The following is a 16,987-nucleotide window of genomic DNA, read 5'->3' on the forward strand; positions in this document are numbered from 1 at the left end:
GCTCTCAGTAGCCCCTCCCTGCGTAGCTGAAGTAGGACAGAGAGGGTGAGGACTTGTGCTTGAGGTCTGGGAAGTAGCGAAGTGACAAGGATACCTCGGGAAGAACAGAGAAAAAACAGAGTAAGATGAGCAATAAGAAGTCTTTTAAAAATACACACTTCAAGAAAGGGGAGTGCAGGCAACCTCAGAGAGGAGGTGCACTTAAGGGCTTAGGATTTTGTCTTTTAAGTCTTTCAAGAATGGGATAAAGGTAAAGGGTTGGGGTGGTAGGGTTGTCACGTGGCCTCATGATGTCTACCTCGGATGAGAGACAATATGTCATTACCCATAGTCAGTCCTCCAGATAATTCTGTAGAATGAACTTTCTGTTCTTCTCCAAGGTAGCTATTCAAAAGCACTGGGAACAGATACGACTCTTCACCCTGCCTTAAGATAGGTTGCTGGCTGATTGCCAAAGAATATGCCAGGAACCTAACTTCCCAATTCTCTTTTAAAAGGGATCTTGGCCTCAGGATAAGTCTCTCCTGTTCTTTCTATGCTATTCAGAGCTTGGCTTTTTTTAGGAAAATTGGCTTGTCCCATGTCTCTGCCCTATCTCACCCCCATTAGCTAGAGCACGTCTCAAGGTCAGCCCAGGTTCAGAGCATGTGGAATGAACTCACACTGCCAAGGGCATTAGCTCCGTGAGTCCTTAAATCTGATTCGCTCCCTGAGTTCTTGGTGGGCCCCGCCCCCTTTTCATCCCACTCATATCTGTCTTCTGCCTAATTTATCCAGACAACAATATTAATTAATCTTAGAGGCATAATATTAGGCCAAGAACTGCATGATTCCATTTATAAAAAGTTCAAAAACAGCCAAAGTTAGGCTACACTGTTTAGGGATATCCAATTTAGTAGTGAAACTTGAAAGAAAAATCAAGCAAGTGCTTCTAATAATATTTAGGATATTTATTCTGATTAGCATGGGAAGGGAGAGAAAGGGACAGAGTGGAATTTCTGGGTGAAGCTAGTAATATTTTTTAGTGCGGGGGGTATTGGGCAAGAACTCATCAGCAAAAGAAAAAGGATCAAGTCAGGCAAGAGTGTCTTCCCTGAGGAAGTTTGAAAACCTTTTGGATTTCATTGGCTTTTTCAGAAATACTCAGACTGACGATCCCCACATCGTTCTTGGCCACTTTTTCATGGCTTACCTTGAAGTCTAATCTAAACTAAATTCTACTAGATGAAATTGAAATCTGTGTTGATTTTTATAGCACTTAATGAATAAGATTTGTTTTAGACAACTATTTTAAAAATAATGCCAGCCAGTGCATACATTCTTGAGCTTATTTAACCTGACACGTCTCTATTTTCTGAATTGCTTCTCCAAACTCACCATCACTTTTTTGTCCACCTTGGCTGCTGAGTTCATACTGGATACAGGAAAGTAGTAACTCAGAAAGAAGTGGTAACTATTTTCAACAAAGAGTGTCTGTTGTATGTGATTTTTTGAAAGACCCCAGGAGTTTCCTTGGTTAGAAACAATTTCTGAATATTTATTAGAGTCTGAGTAGCGCTCCACTGGTCAAAGCTACAAGCGGGAACCAAAAAGGATTCTTCAGAACCAGATTATGAGACGTGCTCTGTAAGACAGCTCTTTACAGTACAGGTGTGCCCTGCACAACTTTAGGATGCTGTTAACCTTGTAGGTGGCTGCTTTGATGAGAAAAGCACCATAACCCTGGGCTCGGAAGGAAGGCCTGTGTGACAGGAAGGAGCCAAGCAGCCTTGGGAGTAATAATGTAAGCTTTTATGCTGCACTCACGTCCCCTGGGGTAAAGAAGATTGACAGCTATGCAGGCCTGGGGAACCTACAGATCAGCTTATGCAAAGCAGTTCCACTGGGGCACAGGTGAGCCGGTGATTCTTGCAAAAATTGCTACAGTCTCTGGGCAGCTTGTCCACTCTGGACCCCAGTGAATGTGCCTCAGTGGGACCATCATCCCACCCTCCAAGCCCTCAACAAACAGTTCCTTACTCCTTGGACAGAGACGCCTATAGGGGAGGATAAACCTTTACCCATGGCTTCTGCCAGCAGATTGGGAGGCGAGTGGGTTAATTTGTTACCAAGAACCTGAGCATGTATCAGCATGGAATTGGAGACTGCACTGTAAATTGAATTTGTCTTGCAGTTGGCTCACACCTACAAATTAAAGCTCTCTAAGTAAGGCATTTGAGGAGAGTAGAGCACAAAATCCATTTGAAAGGAAATAGATATTTTCCTCAGCCACACCACTTGGCATACTACGACATTTGGACAATGAACTTGGCTCTCAGCTTCCCTTATGACCAGGAAATGCACCAGGCTTTTGGAACTTGGGTTTCTGACAACAGAAAACATAAATACATGTGTAGCAAAAAGAAATTCCTGAATTGAAGTGGCTCACAGAAGTTAAAAAACAGGCAAATACAGCAAAAGTGAGTAGAAAAGATAAGAGTAAAAGGATTATGAAAAAGGGTTTCCTGTTTAGGAAATTCCAGGAGGGTAAACTCTAACCCAAATCTCTTGGTATACACCTCAAGTCCTGTAACACTATGCGATCAAAAGCGGCTGGAAAGGACGGGACATCCTCTGGGATGGAGAAGCTTTCTTGGGGTCCCACTGCAGAGGCACACCTGGCACCTTCTGCATGGGCCCCTGACTCCCTCCAGCACTTGCTGGACAGGTTGCATTTCCAGACGGGTTGAGGGGCTCTTGAACCTCGGTGCTTGAGGCCACTGCCGGAGCCCTGCAGCCCGAGGGTGCCAGGGACAGTCCACCCGCACCCACATGCCTGAGGCGGGCGAGGGGAGGCCTGCACGTCACCAGGCACCTGGGGCGGAGTGGCGCACGATGGAGTCCCACAGGGCCGCAGTGCCACCGCCTTGGCATGACACACAAAAAAGGCTAGGGTTTTGTTTTTTATTTTTCTAATGTGCATGTAAGAAAGCAACCAATTACTAAGCACATGACCGCTATGCTTGCGTGGTCAGTGAGGGATTTGCTGTAAAATTATGACCGTCTTAAAACAGGCCATTGTGCAGAGCAATGATGTATAGAGGGCTAGAGATCCGGTAAGATCACCTTTTGTAGGAGAAGCTAGAAATCCAGAATGACTGTCACATAGAATGAGATTGAGAGCAGTTGACAGTTTCCTAATCGAGTTCTCATTAGAACACGCAAACGGGATTCGCACCAACTACCTCTGTGGGCCGGCCTGAGGGTCCGAGAGAGGGAGCACCACAAGAGGTAACTGCAGCGATCGGTTTAAGGAAGATGAGGCAGGAGAGAGAAAAAAGACGAAGAGGGAGAAGCAGGAGATGAGAATAAGATGCAAAACACAGAAAAATGAAAGATTTCATGGATCCGTATGACAGTTCACTGAGAAAATAAGACTCTTCCTCCTGGGCTGGTGAGTGTGTCCTGCTACTTTAAAAAAAGTCACGGAGGGTCAGAATACTGAACCACCACGGCCTTCTTACATCTTGAAAATGAAGGAGCTATTGGCTGAAGCAGCCTGATTGTTCAGGATCTTGCCTTACCCAGAAGCCTCTGATCCCTCAAGTTCTTTTAGGAAAGACATTTTCCACCGGGATGAAAGTGCAGCATAGAGAATATGGTCTGCGGTCTGTGACACCCTTCTGTGTCGGCGGACAGTAACCACACTGGTTGTGGTGAGGACTTCATCTGTATTTAATTGTTGAATCACTATGTTGCATACTTGAAACCAATATGATAGTGCATGTCAACTACACTTTGATAAAAAAATAGATAAATTTAAAAAAGCCTTAGAATTCATTAAGAAAAGAAAGGACATTTTAACATCATAATTTTTATGAAAGTGGAGACATGGGAGAACCTGAGAAGGATCAGTATGAGAATTGAGCACATTTGTTACAACGCTGGTTTAAAACCGTTCTGAATGAGCCTCCCTCTTACTCTCAGGCTAGGAACTACCAGGAAGGCCGGACCTTCTCTGGGCCCTACACACAGACTTGCCTGAAGATGGGCCCTCCGCTCACAGACCACAGGAGGGCCTGCAGGAACCTGAGAGCAGGAAAGAAGCAAAGAGCGCATCTCAGTGAAATAGGGGGGAAATACTTTCTACTGAGGGATTCTGTCTGTCCAGCGAATGGGAGATGGATGTTCTTTTTGATCACTGGATGCATCTTTGCAGGAAATGTAAGTGTGTTTCCTCTGAAACCACTTAGAAGGACCACGCTCAAGGGCACAGGCGAGTAGATTAAAGAAAAATATTCTCAGTACTTTAAAATTATATAAAAGAATTGATCCGTAATGACTGCATTAAAATTATTGCTCTTCACACAATTGTTCCTTCGTAAATGAAAATATGTTTGCTGTTATGATTTTAGGGTCAAAATCAGCTATTAGAGTCCGGCTATTTTTCAGGCAAAAGCCTGGAGGACTTTTTATTGTGAACCCGATGAAGAGCCCCAGGATGAAAGATCAGCGTAGGTTAGACAAGCTCATGCATTTTAAAATCCACTATGTCCTGACAGAGCTGTTGCACAGTGAAGCGGAGGCCAGGAGGGCCACAGGAGAAGAAAACATAAGTAAGCTGAACATCTACTTTAAAAAACAAATCACCAGTTGTTTTATGCCTCACCCCTATTCTTGCAAGACTTGTCTGCATGAGCAAAGCATGGCAGCAGACCTCTGAGTGTTTTGCTCAAAACAGTAGAGTTAGTGGCTGTTTTATTGTGGGAGGCAAACTGATGCTCAGAGATGGAGCCCGTCTTTGCCAGCAATTTATTTAACACACGTTCACTGCAGGAATTATAATTTCACAAGCCGATAGCATTCAAGATATTGTCTCTTAATAAGCCAATAAAGAAATAACGTTCTCCAAACAAATGATAGCTTATTCCAGGCAAGGGGAGATGAAAGGAATCCAGTCCAGCTCATGGCGGTGTGCCTTCATAGGAGCTGGTACTGGAGCGGTGGCTCAGCCAACCAGGAGCCGCCATCCAGCTGCCGGCACAAAAACAAAAGTCCCACTGCTGGAGCCTGTTGCTAGGCGATCACCAGGGCGGCCGTGCCAGGCCAGAGTGTGTGCCGCAGAGAGTGGCCCAGTGTTCCCCACCGCCGGTTCATTACCTTACCGGGAGCCACTGCCCACGGACTTCAGGGAGCTAGTCAGATGGCAGTGAGTCGCCTTGGCCAGCCTGAATGCTCTCAGACGGTCCTTCTAGTCTAACTGTCCCCTTAGCACAGTTGTTCCTTCCAATGTATTTATTGCTAAGCCCCCAGGGGGACCCCTCAACGGCTGAGCTACTCAGTGCTTAGCAGTGACAACACGTGAGATGATCACACCCTGTCTCAGCTTTCTTCACTCTGCTATCAAAACAACTTCACTCTTAAGAACTTTATTTTTGTCATATTTGAAATCATATCAGACTGCAACACAACAGTGGCCCTCGGTCATGTCTGTCTGAAGGTGCTGCAGACGCCCGAGGCCCAAGGGCGCAAGACTCCCCTTCACCCCCTGGCGCAGAAGCAAGAGACATGGAAGGAAGGAACGACGAACAGTTTCCTAAGACTGTTTTTCAAATAACAGAAACTCACTCAAACGAACTTGTTAAACAAAAAATGGCGGGGCACTTAATCATAAGGACCTGTGGAGTGCAAGGAGGCCGCAGGGAAAGACATCGGGGTGCACTACTTTCTTAGTGAAACTTGCCCTCCTGGTTTCTCATCTCCACTTCTCTCTGTGACTTACCTTTATTCTCTCCGCTGATTTGCCTTTTGTCTCCACAAGCACTTGGCCCACACAGCCGCGCAGCTCATCTCTGCGTCATTTCCCGGTTCAGAGCCCAGCAGAGACTAACCAGGTTTCGTATCCCCGATTGGCCCAGTGGTTCACGTTCAGCCAGGTAATCAGCAAAAGCTTGGGTGGTGGGACTGAGGCACGGTTTCTAGGGTTCATGCTCTCGGGGGCATGAGCTCCTCGCAGTGCAGTCTGGGGAGGAACCAAGAATAACAGCAGGTTAGACTACTCCAACCTGCAGCACACTCAATCCCCAGCTAGCTATCATATTATCCTGTTTTCTCAAGTGAAATATATTTTAGAAAGTATTACAATTCAATCGTCACAAATGGTTTGTTAAGGAAGGCATCTCCTTATGTATATAAGAAGATGTAGTCAAAGTTAATGGTCAGAATTATAACCCCCTACTAGTATATCAATACATATTTGAGAAAAGCATATTTGATTTCAGCTTGATTTGTATTATAGTAATGAAGCAGATAATATAGATTGCTGTGGCAGAGATGGGCAGAAGATTCGCTCTCCCCTGTCCACCGTGTGAAATGGGTGCTAGGAAGAAGCTCTCCCACCAGGGCCTGTGTATCCCAGGTCCCTTTGCATCCAAGTGGGACCATATCCTAGTTCTTGCCAATGTTGACACGCTGTGCTACTATTTAAGCCACTTGATAAAGATGACATGGCCTTTTGTCAACTGGGTCCCTAAGTGCCTCTGTGGACCAGGAGCATTAAGAAAGGAATTCTACCATGAACATACCTAAACTATGTGCTTGAAATGTATTTTTCTCCAAAGCAAGGAAAGAGCCTTAACATGCATTTACACTTGGAAGAGGGGAGAATTTCTCTTAAAATTGCACTGAAGTATGAATCAGTGTTTTCGCTGTGGTCTGAAAACCACGTGAGAACTGCCTGCCGCCAGCCAGTGGGGGATAACGAGTCTGCCCGGCCTGTAGATCAGCTGCGCCAGCCACTCAGCGCTCTGGGTCAGCTGACGTGATTTTTTTTTCTATAGGAAGGTGATTTTGATGAAGAAACAATGTGTTGACTTATGTTTGGACCTAAGTGCCTGGGGTTTGTCAGACCACTACTTTGAATAACCCTGGGGTAAATGATCCATATTTATGATCATATAAACCTGAAAATGGGTTTATTTTATTCTCTAAACCAAAGTAAGACATGGATGCAGTAAAAAAAAAAAAAAAAAGAAAGGAAGAAAGGGAAAAAAATGCTAATGCACAGAAAGGAGGCACTGAATGAAAAGAAAATGTTTCCTTTCTTTTTGAGTCCACTCAAGTCCTCCCTGGACGAGTCACTTTCCTGAGGATCCAGTCAGAAAATACTATGTGTGTATCTGCATATAAAAGTACATAGTTTTAAAATGTACACAAATGGAATTAGCGTATGCACACTTTGGTTTCTTGCCTTTTAACTCAAAACATTTCTTAGAAATGCTTACATATCAGCAAAACTAGATCCATCTCATTCCTCTAGAGGGCTGAATAATGAGGTTTATATCGTCTACCATGATATAACTGATCGGTCAGTAATCCATTTAAGGACATATACCACATTTCTTTTTTCTCAGTGTTGCAATGATATAATTATACATACAGAAAATGTTGTGTGCTATTGAAAATATGTAAGATGGAATCTCTGAGTCAAAAGGAATGTGTATATGAAATGTTTACAAGATGTTGCCAAACTGTCCTTCAAAAAGATGGTTCCCATACATACTTCTTTCCAAACGAATGAGTATTTTCTCTATTTTCTGTCCTTTCCTCTTACTTTTTCTCTCCCTCCTCACCAAAGCTATTACTGCCTAGCAACATTCCAGCCAATCTGATATGAATAATGTTCATATCTGAACAGCTGAATTGGTGAGTGTGAGTGAGTTTTGTCCCCTAAGGAATGAGATATCAGACAGGACCAGCTCAGGAAAGCCAATGGTAGGAAGACCATCCAGGGAAATTCTCACCCTCTTAGTTATGACCTCTGAAATATTAAATATGACCTAAAACTATTACACATGGCAACTGTGAATTAATTTCAACCTCATCTTTCTCTGCTCTACAACTGGACCTCTGAGTACAGCCAGAAAAAGTCCCCAAAGCAAATGGATCGTTCAAAGCACTAAAGCTTTCAAGACTGCAGCACGATGTTCAACCCTGCTCGACGATCCTCTGCCTCCCCTTCTCCGGTTCCTTCCTCACGCCAGAGCTTCAGCCTCTGCCTGCGTGTCCCAGGCCAGCACGCCTCTTCTTTGCTGTGGGGAGATCCCTCTTAAGCACGTGCTGGCTCATGGCATTTCCCTTGCTTGAGAGCATCTGGGGACTCATCTCCACGTTGATCCACCGAGTCAAAATTCCTCAGCGTTTTGTACAGGGTCCTTCATGGATGAGGCTCCTGCTCAACTCCCAGGACACTCTGCACCCCGGTGCACCTCAGTTCCGGCTAGACCAGTGCCCGAGGGACCTCAGGGCGCACTGAGCTCTCTCACACCTCTCCGCGTTGGCACACCCCACGTCATTCCTTAGCATCCATGTTTCCCCCTGCTCTGCCTGGAGTCCTTCTCTTCACCCTCCACACCCGTGCAAGCTGCTCGGCAGAGCCCTGCCTGCTTCCCCTTGTGCCCACACCCCATCTCACTCCATTCACGTCAGCCTCTTTCTCCTCTGTGCACCCGAAGGCCCTTTGCTTCTTTCTTGGCTTCCTCCTCAGTCCCAGTCTCCATCTCTGCACCTCACAGCAGAGATTTTCTGTCTCAAAAACTGGAAATTGCATCTGCGCCTTAATAAACATCTAGTAAATGTTTCTAGAGTGAATGGACAGATGGGTTTTTAATATGAGGAACAGGACATTCTGCTTAGTAATTGGGAGAGAAAGGGGGGTGCCTATACTCAGCGTGTAAGATTCTGCTCTCCTGTTTGGTTAGGTTGCAAAATAAAATCAATAATCTGAAACTAGCAACTAGAAAGTCTCAACTTAAGAGAAAGGGACACCTTTTCCTCAAGTTAATACTGTCAATGAGATTTCAGGGAGAACACTGTATTTAGTACTTGTTGAAGTGCATGGATCGAAACTGCAGGGTCCCCACCCTCTGCTCCCCATTCCTGCTCAGGACATAAAGGACGTGTTGGTGGAGTGGAAATCAGCACCCCTACAGTCAGGGTCACCTCCAGAGACAGAGCGCTCCAGGCTGCAGGCCTTACTGCAACCTCGGGGCGGAGGGCGGTCAGCAAGTCAAAAGAAAGGCTGCTGACCAGGGCGGACCAGCCAGGGTCCGAGGGGAGCAACGGGGAAAAGTCAGCCACAAGGGCGAACACGTGCCTCATTTCACAAGCACCTGGGACGCCTGTTAAAGATGCTGGTGACCAAGCCCCATCTCAGTCCTACTAAGACAGAATCTCGGGGAAAGGAGCTCACGAATCTGAATTTTAACAAGTTTTTCTGATGATTCTTCAGCGCATTCGCCTGTGGGGGCCCTAACTCAGACCTGACTGTCCCCAGAGCTGTGCTGGGCAGAAGGGTCCCGATGTGGTGACGGGCATATTGGGCAGAGCAAACCCAGGTGCCCTACACACAGTCAGACCACAAGTCTGCTTCCCGTCCCGGCTCCATGCTCACTAAGCACCCCCCGCCCCCCCGGCACTTGTTTCCATGTAGCAAACCTACTTATGGAGACTGAGCACACACGGCCGATACGGATTACAGTCCTTTTCCCAGTGATGCTTCCCATTGTGAACGAACGAATAGTCACGGTTGTTCTATTTAATAATTGTTGTGAGCTCTGTTCCTGTGAATGGAACCCTGAGTCTGATCAAATATTTAAACATTCTTTTAAGCATATTGAGCATCTGGACATAAAAGGCTGGAGAAAGACCCTGGATTACACCAGGGGCAGAGTCTCTCTCAAGGATCATCTCTGGCCGCTTCCCCCCAGTCATTTCTCCCCTTCCCCAAACATCTTATCTTTCTCAAATACTTATAATGAGTTTGTAGTGGTTTTACCTGAAGAGATTAAATACTTATAACACATCTAGCCAAGTTCTTTTGCTTCAGTCGAGCAGGGCCGAAAAATGATGCCTCTTAAGAAACGCAGAGACAGAATCTAGCTTCTATTTTTCTGGAAGCAGTGAGGCCAAACTCAGAAACCATAGCTTTTCACCCAAGCAGGAATCTGCCCGCCAGGAGACATTTGGCAATGTCTAGTGACATTTTTGTTTGTCATAACTGGGGGGTGCTACTGGCATCTAGAGTATAGAGGCCAGGGATGCTGGTAAACATTTCACGACGCACACAACAGCTTCCTACAAAAACAGAATGGCGGCAGGCCCGGACTCTGAGAGCTGTCTGTGCTTTTCATTCATTTTTGCTGTGAACCAAAAACTGTTCTAAAAAAGAAAGCCTATGTTTTTATTCAGGAATAGAATTATCTAGCCCCAAATGTCCATAGTACCAAGGCCGAGAAACTGTCCCTGAAGAAAGCCTTTTCTACTCCAGAAACTATGTTCAACTTTGGTAACAACCCCAGCAAGCTTGTGTAAAGGGTAGTCATTTTGTGCATAAATGCTTTCAAAGTGAGTTCAGATGTACATCTCTCTCTTTTTTTGTTGAAATCAGAAGATGATGTTATGATTGAGTAACATATGCTCCACGGCATCACCCTTAAGACAAAGCCCTTTAGCTACGCCCCAAATATGAACCACGCAGAGGCGAGAATTGCATTCACTTTATAAAGACACACTTATGTCAATAGCGGTAAACTAAATTAGAACTATGAGATACTAAAGTGACAGGAATTTGGTCCTGGAATCTGGTTCTGAGGGATGACCTACTTTGTGGGGGATTTTCACTTCTGATTTCCAGAATCTGTTTCCCTCGCACGTGAGCACTGCACACCCACACGGCTCGTGGGCCACCTGGCGCTCTTCTGGAGTGACTTTCATTTGATATTGTCCCTTCTTTGGAAATACTTCTTTTATTTTCACTCTGTCAGGAAGTGCTGAGACCCTTGAGGAAGGATCTTTTTTCCACACGCTCTTCTTGCTAGTACTGACCTTTGATAATTCCACTCAGACTCTTATCAGAACAATATATCTTCTGGAAAAACTCTCAAGTGTAACCCTGTTGGTGAAGTTTAGAAAAACATTTTTATGTAACTTAATTGATGTAGAGAAATGAAAGAACCCACTCTTCATATGGGGTTAGGATGTTGATAATTATCTTAATGTGAAAAACTCCCAGACATCTTTTGTGCAGTGGGGGAAATGGGCAAGGAGGGAGGCAAGGCAGGGGGCAGGGATGGGAGAATATAACGTCCCTTCCTGGGGGGTTGCTGGGCTCAGACACCTTGGGGCCCAGGACGAAGGGCCCTAGACAACGCCAATTGTGACTTGAGCATTTCAGTGAAGTTGAGAGAAAATGACTAATTGCTTTTTACAAGGACAAAGTCAAATGAATGGTGGAAATGAGTTATCTGTTAGTATTAAAAGATGCCAACAGGACAGCAGGAGAGAATCAAGATTAATTAAACACAATTAAGGAGTGGAACTCCGTGTACCAAAACAGAGTCCGCTCACTTCCCAGAAAGCCTGCACCTCCCCCCGTTTTCCGTCCGTCGATGCTCCCCTTCAGATGGAGGAGACACTCACTTGCCAGTAAGGCTGGGCAGACCCTTCTGCTGGTTTCCCTCTGGTAGGATGCCTCCACCTCTGTGTCATCTGTTCTGTTTGCTTAGGACATTTCCACCATTGCATCTGTCCCAGAAATCCACACTTGGGAAACTCCTGGTTGGGAAGTTGCTTCTCAGTAGAAGAGCAGACATAGTCGTCATCTGCAGGCTGACACCTTCACTGATACTTAGTATTTCAGAGCAGTGGAGGACCTTTCCAGGTCAATGGTTTGGTATCACCTGCAAGAAGTCAGTCGGCCTTTAAGCCAGTTTCAACATGCTGTTTCAGCCAAAGAAACGCAAATCGGAAGTCCAGAAAAATTGAAAAGCAATTTAAGTCTCTACTACAATGGCCCAGCCCCATGTCAGAAGGAGTTTATGTTCATATCACACAGGAAAGAACCTCCAAGCCTCTTCCCATCTTTCCCCAGTGATCTCATTAGGCATACAAGCTGCAGGGAAATGTCTCTTCTCCATCCCCCGACGCTGTCTCCAGCATCAGTTCTTGTTAGGCTGAATACCTCCTAATGTTTCTTTGTTCTCTTGAACTGTCCATCAGACGTTCTTCTTCCATTGTATCTAGATTGATCTAGACTCTCAAAGTGTTTTTCAGTTCTCCTTTCTGTGCAAGATGTGGGTCAACAAACGAAATGCTGAGGGCACCTGCCAAGCAATGAGGGCTTGCTACTTTTGAAAGTGATTTTAAAGACAAAAGCTTAACAAATCCATGATTTTCCTTTACAACACACGCACACACACACACAATAACTAGGCCTGGTGTTCTTCTTGAAGGAGAAAAGACTATCGGTTCTTACGTCAAACTGTTAAAAGCATGTTTGTATAGGACCAGTATTTTGGGGCCCAGGGCAAGGAAAAGCACTTGAGCATAACCCCGAGGAAGAATGCTTTCACCCTGTACATAGGTTACTCTGAGCAAGCTCTTGAAACCTGTGCTGTCAAAGCCACGGAATTTTCTCTTTTTTAATGTCTTAATGGCACTTATCTCCAGGCGGAAATAGTGGCAGGTCTTCAGGCTTTTCTCAGAAAGGGTCCTTTTCCTCATTCTTCAGTGAGTGACCCTGCAGATGGCTGGCTGCTCAGTGGGAGATGTTCAGTAGGCCCTTGGAAAGCCCTACTGTGGGCCCTCTCCAACTCAGAGAGAGCCCTACTCTGGGTAAGGTTCTTAAGATGACAGCCAGCGTGTCAGGGCTGTGAGCAGAGGGAGCCTGCTTCCTGCGTGCACATCCACGTGTGCATCTTGTAAAGGAAAGTGTGGATTTGTTAATACTTCTCCTCTAAAATAAAAAAAATCTTAAGTGCTAAATGAAGTGATGTGTGCCGTAGCTTAGGTACCTGGGAGATGAGAGCAAGATGAGTTTGACCTGATCAGAGGCAGAGAGACAAGCTGGGCCTTGGGTAATGTGTTAGGGGACAACTGAAGACCTAACCAGGAGCTCTTTTTTTAATATGATTTCACTTTTCTTCAATTTGAAGGAAAAAACCCAAATATTAAACATTTTTCTCTTTTCTGCATTTTTCCAAATTTTCTACCTACCAACCCAGGAACAACTTGCTACATACATAATTCATCTTTTACTTTTATTATTTATTTTGGTGGCATTTCTTACATTTTTTCTGATTACAAAAGGAGTATTGTATGTTGTCAATGATCAAAAGTGAAGGAATGGCTTCTGGAAATTCTTTGTAGAATTTTATTACAGAGAATTTGAAAGCTACAGAAAAGAGCACCTGTAATGTCACCACTCAGAGATAATCTTGTTAACATTTTGGGGCTTTTTTGTTTTTGAATTATTTCCTGAAGATTGATTCCCTCACATTTTGATAAGTTATCAAGAGATTTGCTAATATTTTGGACATGTTATTATGAAGTATGACTGTCCATAAATATAAATGTTAGTTAGTCACTCCCTGACTGAAAATATGCCAGCAAATTTCTAGTTCTCTTTTTAAGCTATGGCCACTCACTGGTGGCCCTTAAGAGCCTTGCATTTTATTCTTACCCACAGTCTTCCTACAGCTCCTAAACCCCTTAAAGGGACTAACAAGTGAAATGGTGATTTGCTGAGAGTAAAAAGCTACCTGCTCATATTAACAGTTTTCTGGAAGTCACTTACTCATTCAGTTGGTCAGTCAGTTGATTACTTCCTTACTTAGTTTATTTTTACAACCTTTTACCCTAGGTCATTTAGAAATGCACAGTATTTTTAGGTGGTAACCCTTCTGGAGTTTCAAGGATTTTTTTTTCTGTGGGCAAATAGGATGATTCCCTGTTTGGGTGACAAATAAGTGTGTTTCTTCACTAGACATTAAGCCTCATACTTAAATTTAAGGACTTGTTTTAATTATTTATTATTTTATTTTCTACATGTATGTACCTTAACAGTAAAACACCTTAGTTACAAAAACTAGCATATTTGAAAGTATTAATAAGGCATTTTGATTTAACAAAAATCTTCTTGCCCCACTCCTAAATAATTAAAAGTGTTTTAAAGACATTCACATTATTTTCTATTGCCACTCTGGAATCCTTACTTTCCCACATTTCTCTAAAAACCAAAGAATCATTTCTAGATTCATGTGTGCAGCTCTGCCACCCGCTGGTCGTAAACAGTGTGACCACACACAGCTCTTCACGTCCCTGCTACGCACACTTCCGGGACTTCAGCACCAGACTCCGTTGTCATCGCCACCCCCACCCTGTCCCCCAGCTGTTGCCATAACCTTGCAGGAATTCAATTTCCAAAGGAAGCAAATCATTTCAAAGATGAAGCTCAGTTTTATGGTCATTTTAAATCAAATTATTTGTGTCTTATTAATCAACATCCTTTCACTGAATTATTAAATAAAAAACAGTAACTTTGATATTTCCCCTATAACCACACCCTCCTCTTCTTCCACTCATTTACATGCACTGAATTGGCTCTTTAACTAACTGAGGCCTCCAGGTCTTTGCTTTCTTTAATTCCAGTTGATCAGTCCCCTACTGACCTCCCTTCTTCCCTTTATGGCTTAAAAACTATGGTCGCACCATTTCAACTAGCCCTTCCTAATGACTCAGTGTTGGCAGTCCGACTGCTCTTCAGCCTGGTAAGCTGAATGGGAGAACCTATCACGGCTGTTTGTCTCCTTTACTCTCACACCACTACCACACTCACACTTCTGACACCAGATGTGTAGGCGTTTTCCCCACACCAAGAGATTCTGCGACACCTGTCGTACAATGTAACTCAGCACTGAGATGGCACTGGATTACACAGGTTAAGGGCTCAGGCCTGCAAGACTGCCCTTCCTTCAATGCCAATCTCCATGTTGCCCGTAACTTCTGTTCAACTTGGTTACAGATTGGAAGCTCCCATCCTCTCCTCCCCCTTGGATTAGATTATTTGCTAGAACAGTTTATGGAACTCAGGGAAACATTTATCTACATTTACCAGTTTATGAAAGGATGCAGATGAAAAGATACTTAGGGCAATTCTGGGAGGGTCCTGAGAGCAGGCGTTTCTGTCCCTGGGGAATTGGGGTGCATCACCCTCCTGATATGTGGGTGTGTTTGGCAGCCTGGAAGCTCTCCAAAGCCCATATTAGTATTTTATGGAGGCCCCCTCATGCAGGTATGATTAATTGTTAACTACAGCTCAACCCTTCTTCCCCTGTCTGGAGAATGGGGGTTGGAGCTGAAAGTTCCAGGTTTCTAGTCATGGCTTGGTCTTTCTGGTGACCAGGACTCAGCCAGGAACCGCCCAGAGTTGCCTCATTAGAGCAAAAGGCACTCCTATCACCCAGGAAATTACAAGGGATTTGGAAGCCCTGGGTCAGGAACCAGGGTCAAAGACCAAATATTAGAACACAAGATGCTCCTAGTACTCTTGTCACTTAAGAATTTAAAAGTGTTTTTGGGGTTCCTGTGTCAGGAGTCAAGGGCAGAGTCCATCACATATGTTTTCCACTGTCTCACAGAAGTGAGAGTGCAGCTGTCCTTGATCGTGCATGTACCCTTCTCCTGCAGGAGGACTGGGGAAGCCTGCTAAAGACAGGAGAAACCTCAACGCTTTTCAACTTGGGGGTCTGTACAGCTGTATGATACCCACTACCACCTGAGCCTTTTATGTAGCTTTGAGTTCTTTACTCTTGGAAAGATTTCTCCCCACTTCCCACCAGTCTCTTCAACTCAGCACCTCACTTTTCATCATGTCCCCACCCCCTCTTTCTGGGCAGGTGGTCTTGTCTCCCACTTCCTGGTGAAAAGAATCTGGCAGGTCCCCCCACCTCCTTGCCCCCTTGCCATCTCACAGGAGGAGATGCTTGCTTGCTCTCTCGAGCTGACCCCTCACGATGACTACAGGCTTCTCCAAAGATTTGTTATCGATTATTTTCTTTTAATTTTTTATAAATATCTTTTCTTCACTATTAAAATGCTTGTGTCCATTTCTTCTGAATTATTATTCATCTATAACCTAAGCTTTTTATGCTTTTTTATATATTCAAATTTTTTATCACTAGATACAGAAACAACTCAATATAATATAATCCATTCTGCCTTTCTCTTTCTTGGAGAAATTTCTTGAGAGAATAATGTCATTCTCTACTCAATCGTTCTACTTTCTCATCTCTAACGTGTTATTCAGTCCCATGTCACCATGTCCCTGATACACTGTGTTATCCCTTTGCTCACACAAGTCACCAATAATTTCCTAAATAACCAATTCATTCACACTTCTTTCTCCTTTCTCTTGCTTGCTTCTCTCTGTCATGAGTCATTGCTTATGACTCCTGGGTTCTCTTTTCCTCTTACTCTCCCTGGTCTCCCTGGGTGACAGGATCCACACCCATGGCTTCCAAGGATGCAATCACACTAGCATCACACTAACTGCATCTCTTTGGAGCTCCCAAATTCTATTTCAGCCTCCATAGAATTTCTTTTTGTGGGTGTGTCAGATGAGCATCTCAAATTCAAAATAAAGTCCAGCATGGAACCAGTCATCTCTCCCTTCAGATCTTCTCTTCCTTATTCGTTTTCTGTATGGATGACGAGTAATGCCATTATTCCCATCTTCCAACCTGGAAAAGCCATCCCAGCTTATTGGTTTGCCATATCCAATTATTTAACAAATTTATGTTGTTTCTGAGAAAAAAGTATATTGAGAATATATTCCATAGTTTTCCTTTTTAATCTCAGCTATCCCATCTTAATATAGAACAATTGTTTCCCAATTATCTTTGGCAGGTGACCACTCAGTTCACAGCAAGCCTTCAAGAGCTCCAGTAGCTGGGACTCCTGATGGCCACGGCTGCTAGTGAACCCCACCTCTTGAACATGAGCGATGGTTCCAAGTTGGGCCAGTCAGATTTGTTCCTCTAGAAATCTGAATGATCTGTTCTTGAAGAGGGACAAAATGACCAAGAGTTGGTGGAACTACATACATTAATGGTGTGTCACTTCAGATAAACTGCCTGTAGCTCCTCTGACTCTGTCTCTCATCTTAGTTGTC

The 16,987-nt window shown here is 44.3% G+C and overlaps 1 long non-coding RNA gene across 1 annotated transcript in view; it reads right to left on the reverse strand.

Annotated features, from left to right (window-relative positions):
• The window catches only part of LOC140846895 (uncharacterized), an 80,184-nt gene that overhangs the window by 50,065 nt on the left and 13,132 nt on the right, over positions 1-16,987 (reverse strand). Inside the window, exon 2 of the long non-coding RNA XR_012126396.1 lies at positions 5,762-6,001. This is a non-coding gene — a long non-coding RNA (uncharacterized lncRNA). The remainder of the gene's footprint in view (positions 1-5,761; positions 6,002-16,987) is intronic.

Source organism: Manis javanica, chromosome 16 (genome assembly GCF_040802235.1).
Source record: "Manis javanica isolate MJ-LG chromosome 16, MJ_LKY, whole genome shotgun sequence".
Classification (NCBI taxonomy): domain Eukaryota; kingdom Metazoa; phylum Chordata; class Mammalia; order Pholidota; family Manidae; genus Manis; species Manis javanica.